Source organism: Sus scrofa, chromosome 9 (assembly GCF_000003025.6).
Source record: "Sus scrofa isolate TJ Tabasco breed Duroc chromosome 9, Sscrofa11.1, whole genome shotgun sequence".
Lineage (NCBI taxonomy): Eukaryota > Metazoa > Chordata > Mammalia > Artiodactyla > Suidae > Sus > Sus scrofa.
Window position 1 is genome coordinate 87,660,921 of NC_010451.4, and position 18,212 is coordinate 87,679,132.

Sequence of the window (18,212 nt, forward strand, 5' to 3'; positions counted from 1 at the left end):
CTTCTGTGTTCCTATGTGGGCTTAATTATAATTATAGAACACTACCTAGATTTCCATGGTAAAAGTGCAACATAAAGCAGCGTTTACTTGGTAGAGCTAGATGAGAAGGAGATACTCCACAGGTTGGCATGATGTCTGTTTTAGTATTGAACACCTCCTCATCTATGGTTCTATCTTTGGGCAGATTTTCTCTAAACCTTGGTTAGTTATGATAATTTTAAGATCCTTCATTGACCCAATTTTTTTGTGGAGTCAGAATAAAATACCAATTTTGTGTAATTTGGTGTGTTTACACTTAAGTGACAGAAATTATATTAATCAGTAGTGTCTGCTTATCTCAAGCAAACATACCAGAATTTCAGTACGGTTTATTATCTTTGTGGCTATAAAGTTGAAAAAAGTTTGGGGAGGGGTCAACTGTTACGTCTCTGATGGAGCTCATTACTTGGCATTTTATTTTTCATGTATCAACCAATTCTATTAACATTAACTATTTTAGATATCTTTTCAGTACTACCCTTTACCCTTTTATTCCTCACCTCTGTTAAAAGTTTAAAATTTCATTCACATGGTAGAAACAAAGCTGTGCCTTTCAAGCAGTGACTATCTGCTGGCTTGAATCTTGCTACAGGTGTTTGCAAGCTTCACTGTTTCTCAGTGTCTTTGATAATCATACATAAATTTACTCCAGTTTCAGTTGAGATTGTCATTTTCCGGACATTTAATGATTTTTATACAGCGCAACAATATTTTCAGGCAGGGAAGCATTTGAGACTGCGTTATTGTCAGTTTTACAGGAAGCAACATTTAAGCACCAGCTCTTAAATGAAAAGTGATGTCAATTGACATCAGCTCCCAAACCTGTCTGATATAAATAAGAGAACTGCAAGTGCTGAATATTTTTAAAATTTGAAGCATAAAAACATTTGCATTCTTTCTACCATGTCCTGTAACATTTGATTTTTTTTAAATAAAATATGCTCTTAAATTTAATTCCCCTAGTCTTTTTTTGTGTACTTCTTCTGAGGCAGTGGCTCTCAAAGGTGTGGTCACCAGGAATATTTTACAAAATACTGATGCCTGGGGTTCACCGCTAGTGTTTCTGATTGAAACAGTATGAGAAACAGCCTGGAAGCAATTCTAACATGCAGCGAACTTTGGGTATCACTGATAGTGTAGAGGGAAGTGATAATGATGCTAGTGACCCGTATCAGTAGGATTTGTCTTTTAAGTTAAGTGCTCAATTAGGGGTGTATTTATTTAAACTACAAATCTTATTCAGCTCCCTTTTGGACCAGTGGCATGGATGTGATTGATATGCTTAGAAATGGAGGGAGTCTTTGGATCTGAAAGAGAAAAAGGTACACCGTAGCAGTGCAGGGAACATTCTTCTAGGAGTCAGAAGCTCTGTGTTCTTGTGAGAACTCCACTGCTGGCCAGTTGTAGAAGTGTTGGAAGTGGTTTACTTACCTGTAAACCAATGATGTCTTCCTGCTCACCTCTTGGTACTCTTGTGAGGTTCAAAGGTAACATGTCATTAAAGTGTGAACTCACTATTAACATTTTTTAGCGAATGAATCTTGGGTTCTTGTTCTGCAATACCATGGTCTTTATCACTGAATGAGCCAGATGAGCTAGAATGTATGTCATCTAGGGGAATGACTTTTTGCTTTGATAGTAAGTTTTCACTAGTTATCTTTATCAATCAGCTTTTTTGGAGGGAAGGGCAGTTTTCCTGGTCTGATAAAAATTAAATAATTTCTTTGGACAGATTGTGACTAAATCAGTGTTGTGTATGTGTGTATGTGTGTGTTCTGTGAAATGTCTCATTACTTTATAATCAAAGGTAAAGAAGTTGCAGAATATGTCACAGAACAGTGAAATCCCAACAGCAGCTTTCTTGAGATTGTTTAAAAAGCTTTATTTTGTTGTTAGTCGTTGCTTTAGAGCTCCCATTTATTATTCTAGCCATGTATTAATATAAATGATATTTTTTCTTTAGAGCTTTTTATACTATTGAATAGCAAGTGTTTTATATGGCTCCAGTTTTTTTCTCTAATATTGACCCAGCCAAGCTATACATCTAAGGAAGAGTTAGGTTCTGCAATGTCATCTGTTAATATCTTTTAAATAAAAAGCTTTTTAATATTGAATCTTGGAATTCAGTATGAGTGACACATTTTGCTGGGTCAGTCTCCACTTTTGTGGCTTGTGTGGACCAATATGAGTGATAACTGTGGCAGAAACTGAAGCATCTACAAACATTGATTCAAGCCACTCAGCAGTAGCTGGCAGAATCTGGGGTATTCTCCTATTGCCAGGCTTGTTGCTTAATGCATTGGACAGCAAAGTTACCCAGATGATATTGGAATGATTATTATGAAAGAATTTCCTAGAGTTTGTAGAGCATTAGTGTAAAAAATGTTTACAGTAAGGAAAACTCATATTTTCACTCTGCATTCTTCTTTTAGGGTATAAAGAAACACATTTAAATCTAAATTCTGAATTTCTTTTAAGGAAAATATATCTTCGCTCTTTCAGAATCCTTTTATCTCCTTGGTATGTATTGTCAGGGGAAAAGGAACATTTTAGATTCAGTAGTCATTTATGTCTACTTGGAAAGCAGAATCTAATTATGAAAATGTAAGTCTGTGAAATGCTCCTGTCATGTTAAGAATCACTTCTGGTATTCCCCATAATTACTATTTTGCCATTCTCTACCTCAGGTTATCTTCACTTCCTAGGATGTTATCAGTTGGGCTGTTTGATAGATAGCAATCAAAAAGCTAGTTATAAGTTGGCCCGTTGAGAATGGGGACAAGAATGATTATTTTTCTGTGGATGACACGGATGGCAAAATTGTTTGTCATATGCGTTAAGTAAAAACAATTCAATAAAATCCCTCAAGAGACTAAAATGAGCCCGATGATGAATTTTAAATGGTGGTTTTGATTTTGGAGATGAGAAATTTGAAAATGTACTACATAATTTCTCATCACTGATTGATAATGAAGTGATCCTAAAATAGTATAAGTCAGCATCATTCCCCACCCCACATACACAATATTCAGCATTAGCTGAGCAAAGGAAATGATATGACCTAATACAGCATATCTCAGAAACTGGTAGCCAAGGGAATAATGGAAACAGGGATCTTTGATCCGAAGAGAGAAGCTTAATAGGGCCTGTTACCGACAAGATGACAATGTACTGAAAATTCTAACATTTCCAAATCTGGAATGGAGCAAACTGAGTGGATATCCTCAGCTTTTGGTGGTGGTGGAGTTTTTTTATTGCAACTGAGAAACAGCAGAAAAGATTCTGGAAGAGAAACTGGCGAAATGGGGGAAGGTGCAGAAACACCACATCTCCAGGGGAAGGCTTCAGAGCAATACTCTAAATTGCAAAAATGACCCATAGGTCTTTGCAATGAAATACCTTCCCCTACTAACTTTATAGATCCCACCAATAAGACATCAACTCAGTGAACCCATGAAATTATTTAATAACTGCTCCTTGCAAATAGAGCGCCTTAATAAGAACATAAACTTTGTAAAATAAGAGCTCAAAGGTGAGATGATAAAACTGTAGAAAGGAATGAAAAAGGGTATTTTCAGTCTAGGGAAACAAACTTAGAATGAAAAAAGCATGGCAATTATAGAACAAAAAATTCATTAGAAAAAGCAGGAAACAGAATAGACACCAGTGAAAATCTTTACCAACAAAGAGGAAAGGCTGGAGACAATCAGAGGGAATGAAAAAGGGAAATGGATTAAAGTGATTGGGGAGAGGTAAATAATAAGAAAGACAAAAGACACAGTGACAGGTTATTTATATCCCTGAAGCTGATATTCCAAAACTTTGAAATAGAAGAACATTTTGTAAAAATGAAGAAAGATTATTTCACTGAAAAGGAAAAAAAATAAATAAATCTGCATATTGAAAGAGCTCCCGTCTTGTGGGAAAATTTGCTGTAAGTGCTCAGCACCAAGTCATAACCACACTGTGGTGCTGAATTTCAAGAGATAAATTATTCTTCAGGGTTCAGGCAGGTAAAGCAAATATCTAAGGTGGGAGAGAATGTGTGAAACTCAGGAAGGCTTATCAAATTTACCCAACACTCAATGCCAGAAGATAGTGGAGAAAAATCTCAGAAGTTGTGAAAGAATTGCAACCCAGTGTTCCACCCAGATGAGATGTTACTACAATGTAAAGAAAATAATTAGCAACTTAGACATTCTCAAACACCAACTAAACTGCTTGACAGTGAAACCCACACAATGAAGAAATGAGCTTTAAACTGAAGCAAAGAATGAAACTGAGAAGTGGAGAAAGCATAGTAAAGTTAATGGAAAGCATTGAATTCTTTCAAACAGCGGTGAGATTATGGTTATAGGACAGAAAGCAAATTTAATGAAGTAGGACAATGTAAAAATATTCATAAAGCTTTCATCAATATGAGGCATTGGGAAGAGGTGAGATGCAGGGGTGTGTGAAAGTGCTAATATCTCCTTTCTGAGCTGGGACAGACTCCTTGCTGCTTAAAATAGAAGCACATTTTTTTTTTTAAAAAAGACTCCAACACTGATTTTTAAAAATAATTTCTTTGTTTAACCTCAGAGATATCTTTTTGGAAATTGTACTTTATATAGGAAGGAAGTCTTTAGTATGTTTATAGTCCCTTCAATTATAGTTTTTCATTGTTAAATTCATTTAAAAATTAATGTTTTTTGGAGTTCCTGCTGTGGCACAATGGGTTAAGGATCCAGCGTTGCTTCAGCTGTGGGCCACAGATGTGGCTCAGATTCAATCTCTGGCTCGGAGAACCCCATGTGCTGTGGGGGTGTGGCCAAAAAAGGGAAAAAAAGTAATTTTTTAAAGTAAAAATAACTTTGGTGATATGATCTCATTTTATAAAAGTGTATTTTATCTATCTCCCAGAAGAATTCATATGTAAATAGAAAGAAATCAGGAAAAATTTTGTGTGTGGTGGTGGTGGTTGGTAGTGGTACTTTTGTTTTCGTTGTCATACTTTTTTCCCTTGTATAAGTTTTTATAATATGTACATATTTTCTAAAAAGTGTTTCTTATACACCCAAACATGAAGCTACTGTGACAAAATACTAACAATGATTAACCCTTAACTAGTAGGTATATAAGCTAAGTTGTTTTCTGCTGCAAGTAGTAGAAAATCCTATTCAGTGCAACAGACGACAAGAGAATTTATTATGTAGTGAAATAGCATGATAGTCAGGCATCACTAGAGGATCAGTAATATCAGCAGCAATCAGGTTCTTCATACTGCTCCACTCTGCTGACCTTACAGTTGGTACCATCAATTGAATTGTATGTTATTTCATTTTCATGAAGATACATGTACATTTAAACCCTGATAGCGTTTATTTTTTGCTAGTATTATACAGAACGCCTTTCTTAGTGTACTATCTATTGTTAGAAGAAGCCCTTAATAAAGAGATTTGAAGTAATTGTGAAAGAAGACTAGGTCTCTCTAGGTTGCAAGTCATTTTTTTTTTTTTTTTTTTTTTTTTTTAGAAAGGAGAAGAATCAGCATTGTGGACTGGTGCATTACTAACATTTTTATAAGCTTGGGTAAAATGTTCATTATTGTTAGATTGGAAGGATACAGAAAATATTAAGATAAATTTATCTAATAATGTGTAAACTTTTCAGTACATTAAAGGAAAATTATCTTTAAAATATTCTGAATGCAATTTCTTTGCCAGTATGTTGTTATAATTATTACATTTTCAGAGTAGCGAACAATTTTAACAATCTGGAATGGTAACTGTATTTTAACATTTTTTCCTAAATTAGAATACTTTGAAAATAATTTAATTGGAATAAAAGCCATGAAATTGATTTTTAAAACAAGCTTTCTCTAGATGAAAATCGAAGGTACTATGGCATAAGCTTCACATTACTATGTCAGTGCCATGGTCTGTTCGGTTCTTAAAAGGAAGTTGAAGTGCTAGTGGTTATTAGCTTGAGCTGTGAGGTACCCTTACAGGTTTCCCTTTTCTAATCTTAGGAGACTGACAATCAGGATATAAAAGGACAAGAAGATACCTACTAGTTCCATTCTTCTTCTACTAAGGCAATTGTGCAAAACAAATTTAAGTTAAACAAGTGTTTTTACAATACTAAACAGCATACTTTCAAGCATTATCAGAAATATGTTTAGAGTTCATCTATAATGCTGTGCTTCATGGGTACAAGTAATTCTTATGTTTTATAAGAGTATCAGTTCCATTCATTATTCCCATGTTAAATTTTCCATAGTAAAATAAGTGATGGGCCTTTTATATACACTGTTTTTAAAATACCCAATAATTAAATCCAATGAAAACTACATTTAAGGAAGAAGGAAATTTACCAAACCACAGAGTGTAACTAGTCATTTACTTATGATTAAACTCTTTGCATGTTGATAAGGTTGGAAATACCCCAGAACTTCACTTTCTTGCTTCTTGCCTTCCTGGTCTACCACTTGTGTTTGAAATGTTCAATTTGTAATTTATATTTCAGTATTGACACAATTGTAGTCATGTGGATGTCTTTTTCAGTTAATCTAGGTAAGTGTTGGTGGGTGGCTAAGGCACAACATTTCCAAACTCGGTTAAAATATGAGAATGTCATGAAGTTTTTTCAAAATTTTGAAATTAAAACAAACAAACAAAAAAACCTGGGAAAATTTCACTGACTTTCCATTAAATTACATTGTGGCCTTGGAGTTCTTGTTTTAGTAGAAACACATTTCCTCAGAAAGTTTTGAAGGAACCCCATATAGGGTGAACTAGAAAAGCTCTTGGTGAATTGAACTTGATTTAAGTTTTATTCTTAATGTTTTTGAATCTGCTTACAAATAGAATTCAAGTATATATTTTGAGTCTTGGGATTTTATATTAGGAAGTACTCATTTTAGATTAGAAATAAAAATAACTACTAGTTATCATTTTAAAGGTTTTTCTGCCACATTCCACTCTGATCTAGTTGTTACAATCTCAATTTAGAAGGTCAATGATTGGATCTGTGTATTCTCATCTTTTTTTAAAATCACTGTCACTCTTATTATTGATATAATAACCTAATGTTTCAAAGCTTTTGCTGTACCAGGCAGTGTTTTATCATTTAATCCTCTCTACAACTTGAAGAGGTATACAGTAGTTGCAGCATATTTTGCAGTTGAGGATATAGTTTCAGTGGAACTTACAGTTGGTCCTCATGGCTAAGAACTGTCAGGGTCAGGTATGAACTTGTTCTTAATTACCATATCCCTGCCACTTCTTCTCAAAGAGACAAAATACTTAGCATAGGATAATGTTTTCCCTATCTGTTTGGTGCTAAGAGTGTGGAATCACCTATAAACAAATATCTAGTTATACTTCTTAGTCCTGGGAGGTTTATAGCACAAATAGGCAACTATCGTGCTGCAAGAGCCTGGCTTCACAGTCCCAGGGCTTCACAAAATCCAGGGCTGGGACTGATTTAAGCAACCTCAAAAACTCCATGAGTTGGAGGATACAAAAAATAATGAGCAGGCAATCTGGATAGAACCAATATTTCCAATGCATTTGGCCTGGAAGGTAAGGTGTATACCACTTTAAAAAAGCGCAATTATTAATCTGTTTTAGCTAGAGAAAGTATTCTTTTCAAATGCACCATAGGGTTCGATTTCTTTGAGCTTAAGGGTTTGAATTATACCTACCTTGGTCTCTACCTAGAAACGGGGGGCACAGAGAGGTTAATAAAGTTTGAGTCTCCACTCAAGTCCTGGTTTCAACATGCAATGTCTAATTTTTGATCCAAAAAGAATGCTCTAACAAAATTTCATTGTTGAATATTTTGAATATATAGTGGTCCAATTTGAGTCCAATTTGGATATTCTGGGTGAAAATTTGATGGAAATGTCTGTATATATCCATATGATACTACATTTTTCTTTATCTTGAGTTAATTTCATTGGATGAATAGTGTATGTTCTACGGTTGGCCTATACATAAAAATTCACCAATTGGATGCTAATGAAGTTACTTGAGACCCAACCCTTTGGTTTCCATAAACTAATTTGTATAATTCTATTTGCTCTGAGAATATCAAGCCATCTTTATGAATCAATACATTGTGGAAGCATTATTGATTTTCATGTTAATGACCAACATAATTTATTGCCTTCCTAGGGGAAAGACACTTTCAGAGATCATCAAATGCATTAAAATCTGCAGATGTCCACATGTCTGTGGCTCTCTTTAGCAGGCTGACTCCTTTGGGTCAGTTATTCTTAGCCTCCGTATTTCTATCTTATGGCATTGCAGGTCTAAGATTAGCTTGTTAGGCGTTATCATGCCATCTGAGTTACCTCCTAATATAACTCTACACTGGAATGATTATTTATAGAAAGAGCATTCTGTCATTTTTGGGTTATTTCTAGTAGTTTAAATAAAGAAGAATAACATTCAAGTGAAACCACAGATTCCTTCCTGCTGCCAAAACAACATGATAACTGTCTGCTTAAGGGGCAATAATGTTTAAATGTGTGCCTAGGGTGATTGCAGAATTCTTTTTATCTCTGCCACTCTGACAGAAAGGGGAAGCCTTTGGATAGTGATGTATAATGCTTATGGAAAGGCAAAGAGGCAGCCTTGATGCTTTCTGTCACAGAGCACAGAAGAAGCTGGTTGATGATGACAACAAGAGACACACAGGGTTTATTTTTAGAAACAGACATGGCTAAGCTCTCTGTTTGGTGTTAATATGGTTCATAAACAGGGCTGCTTTCTGTTGACCCTTCAGTGAAAATGGCGTTTTACACACACACACTTCTTTTTTTACTTTGCAGGAAGAATTCTGTTTTTCTCTAAATTATGGTAAATTTCTCCAATAGATGTATATTATTTTTAAAATCCCATGGAGATTGGGTTTAAGAGATGGTTTATGAAAGACAATTGAATGTTTTAAGTACAATGAATTATGCAGGTTGGCTATAAGCTGTGGAAAAATAAGTGAATATACATCTTAAGTGACTTTTAATAATACAATGCCTGTAAAACTATCTATGCTACTGGCTTTTATTTCAGCAATATATAAAATATAGCTATACAAGACTATGATGCACTAATTTAAGTTGCTGATTTTAAATAGATGAGATAATATTTTTAGTATATTTTTTAAAAGTATGGTTAAGCCTTTGTTAGTTGTTCTGGTATTACTAACACCTGATGAACCCAACAAATTTCACATACAATAAAATGTATGGTTTCACATTTTGAGAACTGTTCTCTTAGCTCACTTAAACTGTGTGCTTAATTCAGAATTTAGTAATTGGTATTTTGCTTTAAAATTAGAATTGCGATTTTAATCTGTTAAATTGACATTTTGTATTTCCTGATTATTAACTCCTCGTTAGATGATGAAAATGTTAAAGTGGTATGTTAATATATTTCATGTTACACATTAATCAAAATGTTTTAGAATGTATAACTTAGAGCTCTGTAGGAATAGTCATAATTTTGTTATTACTGAAAACATATTATCTTTTTGAAAGATAACTATTTTTGTGCTTGTGCTCAATATAAGGAATCCACTGACCATTAGGAATTTGCAAAATGACAAACAAAAAACAGGAACCACACAAATTCCAGTGTATACTCAAAGAAGCCAAGATGTAAATAAATACAGAGGGTGGAAGTAGAAGCAATTATAGGAACCAGTTGCATCCCAACCACTCTTAATTAGCAGGTTGAAGGTTTGGGGAGGGTGATGTAATTGTTTGAAGCTTTGAAAGCTAGTCATTCATTTGTTCATCTTTCACTCAAAAATATTTGAGAGGAGTTCCCGTCGTGGCGCCGTGGAGTCCGACTGGGAACCATGAGGTTGTGGGTTCGATCCCTGGCCTTGCTCAGTGGGTTAAGGATCTGGCGTTGCTGTGAGCTGTGGTGTAGGTCGCAGACGTGGCTCAGATCCCGCGTTGCTGTGGTTCTGGTGGAGGCTTGGCAGCTACAGCTCCGATTCGACCCCTAGACTGGGAACCTCCATATGCCGTGGGAGCGGCTCAAGAAAAGGCAAAAAGACAAAAAAAAAAAAAAAAATTGAGAGCCATCCACATGCCAGGTATTGTTCTAGGAACAGAGTAGACAACTATGAAACAGGACATGGTAGACTGTTCAATTGAATGATGAACAGATAAGGCTACTTTAGTTAGTAGTAAGTGCTAAGGGAAGATAAAATAGAAAAATGGAATATAAAGTGACTAATGGTGGCAGGGTAGTATTAGCTAGAGTGGTCAGGTAAAGCCTTTTGAGAAGGGTACAATATGAAAAATATCTTCCCAATGAAAGTAGATTTTTTTTTTCATCAACATTCCCTTTGGGCTAAGTCAAATAGAATGAAAGCACAGCTAGAAATGAACAGAAAATGTTAGGGAGCTATTTTTGGCTCCACTCTCCTCTGCCTAGTGCATGAAGAGGGGGAACTTTTATCAGTATGTTGATGAGAAAGCCAGGGGAAAGGCTATTAGCTATGATTTTTCCCTATTTTTCAAAGAGAGAGGGTGGACTCAGCTGACCTCTTCCTGGGATTAATGCTGTTGACTGGAAATTAAGGACCTTGTGGAACCCCTTTACCATTGCTCCTTCCTAATAATTCATCTTTACCTCTATTTTCAATGCTTAACCTCAGCTATGCTAAAACTTCTTGCCCAGGTAGTATGAGCCATCCTAGTAGATTAGTGAAGTGATTAACTCCTCTTCCCTGGGGGCCAAAAAGAAGGGGAATAGTACATGTTTATTGGCTGAAGAAGAAAAGTCTGAGAACATTTTCTCATAAAGGCAATATTGCACTCACTTTAAAGGGGCATAAAATACAGTATAAATGACAGTATTTATTGAACACCTACAGGGTGTCAGGAAATCCTGGGTCAAGTGGCAACCTTGTTAGGTGGCTATAGAAGGATAACTTCCAAACAAAATGTTTAGAATACTAGACCTCATTGTGTTGGGCAGTGTGTACACTTATTATAAATTGTTATTCATGGAGGTGATAGATCTATTTTTAAAAAAGAAATAGCAGTGTGCTCAGAGCTGTTTTCCCTACATGTTCTGCTTTCTCATGGGTAGGGAACAGTGATGGATACACAGGGTATAATGCACAAACATTTTTGAGGGGCTGACACATTATCTCACATGCTTGATGCCTCATGGGGTTTTCCCTCAACATTCCAATTGGTCTAAGTCAAATGGAATGAAAGCACAATTAGAATAGAGCAGGAAGTGTTCTGAGGCTATTTTAAACTCCACTGACTTCTGCCTTGTGGAAGGGATGGTGAAGCCTTTATTAGCAAGTAGGTGAGGGAGCCAGGGGAAGGCTGTCAGCTACAATTTTTCTCTAGGCTCAAGAAGACTGGGACTGCGCCAGACTCCTGGCCAGCATGCTTTGTTGGATTCACAGTGTAGCTTGAGAAAAATAGTTAATAGCTACCCTCTTTTTTGCCCTAAGAATTGTCTTAATCAATGTTTATTTTGTACTTGACAGCTGTATTTTTAAGCTAGATTTCTTGTTTATCTGCTATTATTGTTTATATATATATATATAATCAGCTACTTCCTTTGTCTGAAATACCCTTCTGCTCTCTTCCAACTAGCCTTCATAGAAGAAATCCTAACTCCTGCAAAGCCCACTTCAGATGTCTCTAGATCTCCAAAATTCCCCCAAATCCCCTGCAGTACTTCCCCAGTTATTATGATTAATCTCTCTTCTCTCCTCTCTATCCCCACCCATAGTCCTTTATTAATCTCTTAGAACATTCCCATTTTCTTAGAGTGTGGTTATTTGTGTATGTGTGTCCCCATCCCCCAATTTATATTCTACCCTCTAAGAGGAAAAGGATCATGTTTTACTTCTATTTTTATTCCCTGCAGTGCCTAGCACATAATTGATCCCTGAGACTATTTTTAAATGAATGAATGAGTGATTAAAGAGTACAGTGGTATTGCACACAGTCTGTTTTTAGACCATTTTATTTTTTTGAAATGATTCTTTTTATGTAGAAAATAAGTCCTCAGTTATTTGTAAATTTGAAAAATACAGATGTGTGAGGATGTTAGAACATTTGACACAAATTTTTGAGCCACTTATTATAGAAGGTAAGTCAAGAGTGATCCCCAGTGCTTCGACAATGTGTGTATGAACTTTTGAATGTTTCAGTTATTCTTAACAAAGGGAATTTTGGAATATTCTTACTTGAGTTGATTTTTCAATGAATAACGCCAATAGAAATTTCACAAGATATGTGTCTGCATTCAGAATGTTAAGTGTGAAATAGCTAATTTAAGACTGCCTGAATATAAATGCATACTTTTTTATCCAAGGAGAAGAATAAATTTGGTTGTGCAAGTGATCACAGGTGTACTTTTATATTATTCAGACACCACTTCACATTTAATGCTGTTTTCCTCTTTGTGAAGCTTTTTAATGTAGAGACAGTTTTCTTAGATAAAGGACAAAAATTGATTTTTTTTTAAACAGTAGTTATCGATGTGAAACAATTCCGCACCTCAGGTTACCATTTAGAACTTACCTTCATTTATTCAGGTATGATTTAATTGGTTATAGTCTTTGAGAAGGGGGCAGTGAAAGATTTTTTTTGGTGAACAGTTTATTGATTAAATTTTGAATGCCAGGGGTATCAAAAATTTACAAAATTATCTGAAGTAAAATGTCAAAACAGGGCACTCACAGAGTGAGATGTTAAAGACAGATGGAAGGAGTGAATCAATCTCTATATAGAGCTATTCAAGGAGAAGAAAGAAATAAATATATTTATGTCTAAGTGGGAGAGAAATGATGAAGAGAATAGCTATAACATATGTAGGAAAAAAGATATTTTTTTTGTGGTCTTTTTCTCCAGTTTAGACTTAAAACCCAGCACAAGTTAGGATAAATTAAGGGCATTAAGGCTCAGAAAATTAATTGAGTTAGTTAAAAATCTAAGTATGTGCCAAAAAAGGAATTGGATACTGAAACAAAATTTTGCAACATAGCTGTGGGAACTCAGCTTAGTAGAGCACAGAGAATGAATGCATGCCCGTGTTTCTCAGTGACTTTGCAAATGCTGCCAATTGTGTTTTCTCATCAATATGAATCCAAGTTACATTTCTAAGTGCTGTAATAATCACATTGAGATGGAACAAATCAAGGTTGGTTAACCTTGGAGTTATAAGTTTCCCATTCCTCTATTGACCATTACCAAGAAATAAGGATTAGTTCAAGCAGATTTCCAAAGGAATATAATTTTTGAAGCTGTAAACACAGTTAATTGAAAACACTCATTTGTTTTCTTTCCTGAAGATGAACAAAAAAATGTTAGAAAAAAAGCTGCCTTGTTATCACCCTAATTTGTGTATGGTACAAAGGAAAACAGTTTAAATAACCTCAGGCAACTGATGATTAAAACAATGCCCCTATTCTAAAATCACTTCCTTCAGATTTTAATTAAGAATCAACTCTCACTATCCATTATCCCAATAATTAAATGGAAATTATCCCACATCATTAACCTGGAAAGATTACTGATTTTTTTTCTTAAACGTTTTTTTTCAAGCACGTAGTCCGAAACCTGAATATGAAAACCTTGTATGAGTTCATTTTTAGATGACTAGAAAATACATTAAATTGCTTTGTAGTCAAGGGAGACATCTTTCTATGTCAGTATCTACTCTAGTCATGTTATGTAAGCTCTAAACCAATATATGATAGAGATTATTTTTATGTTTCATCAGTCATATATGTGAGAAACATTCCCCTCATCTCTGCCGTCATTGAATATTGTCAGATTTTAGATATTTTTACCCAATTTAGAGATGAAAAATGGCATAGCATTACTTTTTTATGTGAATTTCACTGATTACTGGTGGCGTTGAATGGTTTTCATGTGTTACTAGCCATTTGGATTTTATTTTATAGAGAAATAGTTTTAGGAATGCAAGCATGCTTAAAGGGAAAGAGTCTATCAGTGACCATTACCTGTTAACAAACTAAAGGTAAAAATGATATAATCATTTCATTAGTTGCAGAAAAACATTCAAAATAATTTTCTAGGATAGAAACACTTATTAAACTAAGAATAAAAGGAAAAAGTGTTATCAATCAAAACCCTATCGGAAACTTTACATTTAAGGGTAAAATTAAAGCACATTCTCTTCAATGTCAGCACCTCTGTCTTTGGAGGTTCTAGTCAATGTTCCAAAACATAAATATTCAATAAGAAATGTAATATTTTTAAAGGAAAGTAAACTAATTGAACTAATAAAGAGTTCAGTTAGATTGCTCAGTACAAGGTCAGTGTTACTTTATAAAAAAATGAAAAGATTGCTATATGCCAGAAATAACTAAGTTCAAAATATAATAAAAATGATAGCATTTATAAATAGCAAATGAAACTTTTATAGAGAAATTGATAAAATTATTGAGGGCATATAAGAAAAAATTTTGAGATATTCTGTGATCATGAATAAGAAGATTACCTTTAAAAATCAGTTATCCAAAAATTAACTTATAAATCTCTTTGTTTTTGAAACAGCTAACTTTCTTTTCAAAACTGACCATTCATTATATAAAAGTCAGATGTACTTAATGGTATTATATAGAAGTAAATTGTGTATCAAAATGACTATACTACCCAGGACAATCTACAGGTTCAGTGCAATCCCTATCAAATTACCCAAGGACATTTTTCGCAGCACTGAAACAAAATATTTCAAAGTTTTTTGAGAAGCACAAAAGACCCAGAAGAGCCAAAACAATCCTGAGAAAGAAAAATGAAGCTAGAGGAATCAGGCTCCCTGGCTTCAGACTATACTACAAAGCTGTAGTCATCAAAACTGTGTGGTACTGGCACAAAGACAGAAATATAGATCAGTGGAACAGGATAGAAAGCCCAGAATTAAACTCATGCACTGACAGTCAACTAATCTATGACAGAGGAGGCAAGAATATACAATGGAGAAAAGGCAGCCCCTTCAATAATTGGTGCTGGGAAAACTGGACAGCCACATCTAAAAGAATGAAACTAGAACACTTCCTAACACCATACACAAAAATAAACTCAAAATGAATTAAAGACCTAAACGTAAGACCAGACACTGTAAAACTCTTAGAAGAAAACATAGGCCAGAAACTCTCCGACATAAACCATAGCAATATCTTCTCAGATCCACCTCCTAGACTAATAATGACAATAAAAACAAAAATAAACAAATGGGATTTAATTTAAACTTAAAAGTTTCTGCACAGCAAAGGAAACCCTAAACAAAATGAAAAGACAACCCACAGAATGGGATAAAATATTTTCAAACAAAGCGACTGACAAGAGATTAATCTCCAAAATTTATAAACACCTCCTGCAGCTCAATACGAAAAAAACAAACAACCCCATCAAAAAATGGGCAGATGATCTAAACAGACAGTTCTCCAAAGAAGACATACAGATGGCCAAAAAACACATGAAAAGATGTTCAAGATCACTCATTATTAGAGAAATGCAAATCAAAACCCCTATGAGGTACCACCTTGCTCCGGCCAGAATGGCCATTATCAAAAAGTCTACAAACAATAAATGCTGGAGAGGGTGTGGAGAAAAGGGAACCCTCTTACACTGTTGGTAGGAATGTAAATTGATGCAACCACTGTGGAAAACAGTATGGGAATTCCTCAGAAAACTAAAAATAGACTTACCATTTGATCCAGCACTCCCACTCCTGGCCATCTATCCAGAGAAAACCATGACTTGAAAAGATACATGTACTCTGATGTTCATTGCAGCACTCTGTACAGTAGTGAAGATACGGAAACGACTTAAATGTCCATCAGCAGAGAAGTGGATAAAGAAGAAGTACTTATAAATAATAGAATATTACTCAGCCATTAAAAGGAAAGAAATAATGGCATTTGCAGCAACATGGATGGATCTAGAGATTATCATGCTAAGTGAAGTCAGTCAGACAGTAAGACACCAGCCTCATATGCTATCACTTACATGTGAAATCTAAAAAAAGGACACAGTGACCTTCTTTGCAGAACAGATACTGACTCACAGACTTTGAAAAACTTACGGTTTCCAAAGGAGACAGGTTGGAGGATGGGGGGAGGCGCTGGGGATTTGGGATGGAAATGCTATAATTTGGTCGTGATGATCATTATACAACTGTAAATACAATAAAATTCATTGAGTTTCCTCAAAAAGAGAGACATTAAAATACATGAAGATACATGTATCTTCAGACCTGCATCAGACCTGCACCTGCCGGCCTATGCCACATATATTTTCATGTATCTCTTTTTGAGGAATGTCTTTTCAGATCCTTTACTGTTTTTATTTTTTTGTCTCTTTTTTGCCTTTTCTAGGGCCACATTAGTGGCATATGGAGGTTCCCAGGCTAGGGGTCTAATCAGAGCTGTGGCCGCTGGCCTACACCAGAGACACAGCAATGCAGGATCTGAGCTGCGTCTGTGACCTACACCACAGCTCACGGCAACACCAGATCCTTAACCCACTGAGCAAGGCCAGGTATCGAACCCACAACCTCATGGTTCCCAGTCGGATTCGTTAACCATTGAGTCACGACAGGAACTCCTCCTTTACCCATTTTTAAATTGTTATTTTTTTTTTTTTGCTTTTGAGTTGTTCGTGTTTTTTAATATGTTTTGAATATTAACTATCAGATTCATAGTTTGAAAATATTTTTTCTCATTTCACAGGTCGTTTTTTCACTTTGATGATGGTTTCTTTTGTCGTTCAGAAACTTTTTAGTTTGATATAGTCCCAATTTGTTCATTTTGATTTTGTTGCTTATGCTCCGTCATATCCCACCAAAAAATTATTACCAAAACCCGTATCAAGGAGCTTTGTTCCTTTATTTCCTTCTAAGAGGTTCATGAACTCTGGTCTTAGTTAAGTTTTTAATCCATTTCAAGTGAATTTTTGTGAGTGATATGAGTATAATTTCCTTCTTTTAGATGTGAATATCTAGTTATCCTAGTAGAGATTTTTCTTCATTGAGTATTTTCTGACTCTCTTGTCAAATATTACTTGACTATATATGCTTAGGTTAATTTCTGGCCTTTGGATTGTCTTCCAAATTAGGCTTTTGGTCTTTTTTATGCCAGTACCATGCTATTTTGATGACTACAGCCTTAGAATATAGCTTGAAATCAGGAAGTATAATATCTCCTGCTTTGTTCTTTCTCAAAATTACCAAGGGGGAGGTGGGGGAGTGGGATGGATGGGGTGCTTGGGGTTAATAGATACAGACTATTGGCTTTGGAATGGATTAGCAATGAGATCCTGCTGTGTAGCACAGGGAACTATGTCTGGTCACTTCTGATGGGACATGTTAATGTGAGAAAAAAGAATGTATACATTTGTGTGTAATTGGGTTACCATGCTATACAGTGGAAAATTGACGGAACACTGTAAACCAGCTATAATGGGAAAAAATAAAAATCATTATATATTAAAAAATTTCTTTGGCTATTTGGGGGAAATGCGCCACAAGAATTTTAGGACTTCTTTTCCTACTTCTGTAAAAACTGCCATTACAATTTTAATAAAGATTGCATTGAATCTATAGACAGGTTTTGGTAGTATTGACATTTTAAAAATATAAATTCTTGGAGTTCCCTTCGTGGCGCAGTGGTTAACGAATCTGACTAGGAACCATGAGGTTGCGGGTTCAGTCCCTGCCCTTGCTCAGTGGGTTAACGATCCGGCGTTGCCGTGAGCTGTGGTGTAGGTTGCAGACGCGGCTCGGATCCCGCCTTGCTGTGGCTCTGGCGTAGGCCGGTGGCTGCAGCTCCGATTCGACCCCTAGCCTGGAAACCTCCATATGCCGAGGGAGCGGCCCAAAGAAATAGCAAAAAGACAAAAAAAAAAAAAATATATATATATATATATGTATGTGTGTATATATATGTGTGTGTGTGTGTGTGTGTATATATATATATATATAAATTCTTCAGCCCATGAACATGGGATACCTTTCCATTTATTTGTATCTTTTACAATTTCTTTTAATCAGTGTTTTATAGTTTCAGCATTGACATCTGTTACCTCATGAGTTAAATTTATTCCCAAATATTTTATTTTTGATGCCGTTGTAAATGGAATCAATTTCTTTTCTTTTTTCTTTTTCTTTTCTCTA

At 35.2% G+C, this 18,212-nt stretch overlaps 1 protein-coding gene across 50 annotated transcripts in view; it reads left to right on the forward strand.

The window, feature by feature from the left end:
- Positions 1 to 18,212, forward strand: part of HDAC9 (histone deacetylase 9) — a 1,028,404-nt gene that overhangs the window by 496,521 nt on the left and 513,671 nt on the right. The window lies entirely within an intron of this gene.